This window comes from Carlito syrichta, unplaced genomic scaffold (assembly GCF_000164805.1).
Source record: "Carlito syrichta isolate Samal-C Ts95f unplaced genomic scaffold, Tarsius_syrichta-2.0.1 Scaffold302446, whole genome shotgun sequence".
Taxonomy (NCBI): domain Eukaryota; kingdom Metazoa; phylum Chordata; class Mammalia; order Primates; family Tarsiidae; genus Carlito; species Carlito syrichta.
In genome coordinates, this window is record NW_007246542.1 from 50,030 (window position 1) to 53,917 (window position 3,888).

The 3,888-nt window shown below is 34.1% G+C and overlaps 1 pseudogene; it reads left to right on the forward strand.

The window, feature by feature from the left end:
* Positions 1–1,326: 1,326 nt before the first annotated feature.
* On the forward strand, positions 1,327–1,650 carry LOC103259019 (annotated as a pseudogene).
* The last annotated feature ends 2,238 nt before the right edge of the window (positions 1,651–3,888 follow it).

Here is a 3,888-nt window from a genome sequence, read left to right on the forward strand (position 1 = left end):
GAGGGAATCAAAATGGTACAACTACTATGAAAGGAATTTTGGCAATTTCTTACAAAACAAAACACACTCTTACATAGGATTCAGCAATCATGCTAGTAATCATTTACCGAAAGGAGTTGAAAACTTATATCCATATAAAATCCTGCACACTTATGTTTATAGTAGCTTTAAACACAATTACCAAAATGTTGAAACAACTGAGATGTGCTTTGGTAGGTGAATGGATATATAAATTGTGGCTCATCCATACAATAGAATACTATTCAGTGAAAACAAGAAACAAGCTATCAAGCCATAAAAATACATGGAAGAAACTTAAATGCATATAGCTAAAGTGAATGAAACCAATTCAAAAAGATTGTATGCTGAGTGGTTTCAACTATATGACATTCTGCCAAAGACAAACCTATAAAGGTAGTAAACAGATCAATGACTTATGATTGCCAGGAATAAGGAGCGAGGGAGGAATGAATAGGATGATCAGAGAATAATGTTAGGACAGTGAAACTGCTTTGTATGATATTACGCATTACCAAGATTGATCACTAAAGTAAACAATGGACTTTAGTGATAATGATGTGTTCATACAGGCTCATTGATTATAACAAATGTACTACTTTAGTTGGGGATATTGATAGGGGAGGAGCCTAGGCATGTGTGAGGGCAGGAGATATATGGGAAATATTGATATAAGCTGCTCAATTTTGCCATAAACCTAAAGGTGCACTTAAAAAATACTTCATCATTCATCAAATTCATTGATGGATACATTGATTCCATATATTTACACTTATATATACACAATGGAATATTATTCAGTCATTAAAAAGATACAATCCTGTCATCTGTGGAAATATGAATGATCCTGGAGGATATTATGCTAAGTGAAGTAAAACAGGCCCATAAAGACAAATATTACACATTACATCTCATAAATGGGAGCTAAAAAAGTTGATATCACAAAAATAGAGGGCAGAATGCTGGTTACTGGGCTAAGAGGACAGGAGATGATTGGGGAGGAGGGAAAAGTTGGTTAGTGGTACAAAATTATAGTTAAGCCCAGGCATGGTGATTTATACTTGTAATCCCCAAACTTTGGAAGACCAAGGCAGGAGGTTTGTTTGTGGCCAGGAGTCTGTTATTAGCCTCGGTAACATAATAAGACCCAATCTCTTAAAAAATATATAGCTGGACTTGGTGGTGTGTGCCTGTGGTCTCAGCAACTCAAGAGACTGAGGTAAAAGGATTGCTTGAGGAGCTCAGTCCGGTGCTGAGGATCCACTTCCATCGGTCCTTACAGCCGCTCCCCAGACCCCACCAGCCAAAATGGTAAAACAGATTGATAGCAAGGCCTCTTTTCAGGATACCTTGGAAGCTGCAGGTGATAAACTTGTAGTTGACTTCTCAGCTACGTGGGGTGGGCCTTGCAAATTGATCAAGCCTTTCTTTCATTCCTTCTCTGAAAAGTATTCCAGTGTGGTGTTCCTTGAAGTGGATGTGGATGACTGTTAGGATGTTGCTTCAGAGTGTGAAGTCAAACGAATGCCAACCTTCCAGTTTTTTAAAAAGGGACAAGAGGTGGGTGAATTTTCTGGAGCTAATAAGGAAAAGCTTGAAGCCACCATTAATGAATTACTCTATGTTTTCTGAAAACATAACCAGTCGTTGGCTATTTAAAACTTGGAATTTGCTTTTTTTTTTTTATTTACAAAAATGTATGAAGTATGAAGACTATATAACCAACTGCCATCTGATTATAAAATGACAATAAAATATTAATTCTGCCCTTTAAAAAAATAAAAAATAAAGGATTGCTTGACCCCAAAAGTTTGAGACTCCAGTGAGTTATGACTGCACCACTGCACTCCAGCCTAAGCAACAGAGTAGACTCAGTCATTCAGTACATACATATATAATGAAGGAGGAAAAAGTCTTAGTGTAGTCACAGTAGGGTAATTGTAGTCACCAATAATTCATTTTATATTTCAAAAATCACCTCTAGAAGAGAGGATTTTGAATGTTCCTAACACAAAGAAATAATAAATGTTTAAGTTTAAGATACTCCAATACCCTGCCCTGTTCACTACACATTGTATACATTTGTCAAAATATCCCATTAACCCTATAAATATGTACAATTATTATGCATTATTTATATATTTTTAAAAGACCATAAAATGATAAAATAATTGCACATATTAAAAAAGTGTTTCATACTGATTATCAGAACGTTACCCTTCTTTAATCTCTGCTTCCAAGATCTCTATAAAGCTATTGCAATGAGAAGAGCCAACATGAGATGGCCAACTTGAAAACGGCAAACTCTGCAGAGAGATCATAACAAAAAATTTTCATGGTAACTTCTGCTGTCAAAAGTCTTTGTGAAGTCATGACTTTATAATTACCTTAATCTTCTAGTTTCCCATAAAGCTTTAAAATATCCAAGTTGAAAGATTCCTTACCACAATTTCCTCAAGAACCCAATTGATTTAGAATTAGTTGGGTTGCATATTTTAAAATAAGCAATTCTGACCTTAATAATAATATTATCTGGAGATAGACCCCTGAAATCTGTCTTTTTAGTAAACCCCCAGGATTATTTTGCATAGAGTCTAGAAACTGCTGTCTCAGAAATTATTTAATCTGTCTTCCTCATTATTTTTCAAAGTTATTGGGATATAGTGTATACAGAAAAGAAACAAAAATCCATGAATTTTCACAAAATGAATGTATCTTCATAACCACTACTTATATCAGATGCACAACCAGACTGGAGCTCCAAAACACCCCTTGTGCCCCTTTCCAGCCACTGCTTCCTATGGAGAATAAGCACTCTTCTGACTTATAGCATCATCAATTAGTGTTGACTATTTTAAAATTTTATATAAATAAAGCCTGTTCATTGGGGGAACTGACTTATTGTATTCAATTTTATTTTGTTGGACTTATTTATACTGTTGAGTTTAGTTGTAGTTTGCCTCTGGTCTTTACTGTCCAGTAGACTATTGCCTGAATATTCAATATGATCATACTTTCTATTGTATGTAGAAATTCAGATTGTTTCTAGTTTTTTTTTAATTATTATTACAAATAGCACTACTATGAACATTTTAAAATATGCCTTTTGGCACATATGAATGCATGTTTATGTTTGGTAATATGCCTAAGGATAGAATTAGTGGGTCATAAGGGTTTTAATTTTTTTTTTTTAATTCAGGTTTTTAAATTTTTTTCTTTTTTTTTTTTTGACTTTTTTTGATTTTTTTTATCTTTCAAAAGGAATGTACCAAGTTAAACTTCCATCAGTAATATATGAGGCTCCAGTTGTTCTACATCCTTCACACCATTACTTGGTACCATCCATCTTTCTGGTTATGGTATACCAGGATCACATTGTGATTTTGATTGTATTTCCCTGATGACAAGTTAAGCACTGTTTTCTATGCTTATTGGACATTTTAACATCTGTTCTTATGAAGTGTCTGTTCAAGTCTTTCACCCATTTTTTAATTAGGTTGTCTGCCTTTTGCTAATTGTAGCTCTCATTTATACATTTGGGGTTCAAGTTCATTATTGTGCAGATGCATTGCAATCCAGTTTGGTGGATTGGCTTTTCACATTCTTCTAAAAGGTTGTTATTTTTAAAAGAAATTCTTAATTTTAATGTAGTCCAAGTGTATAATTTAGTACTTTCTGTGTCTTTTGTAAGAGTGATTTGGCTATCCTAATTTCATGAAGATATTCCTTCTATTTTCCAAAAAACTTTATTTTATACACTTCACAAAAGAAGACATTCGAGCAACCAACAAACACATGAAGAAATGCTCAACCTCACTAATCATCAGGGAGATGCAAATCAAAACCACACTGAGATACCACCTAACTCCA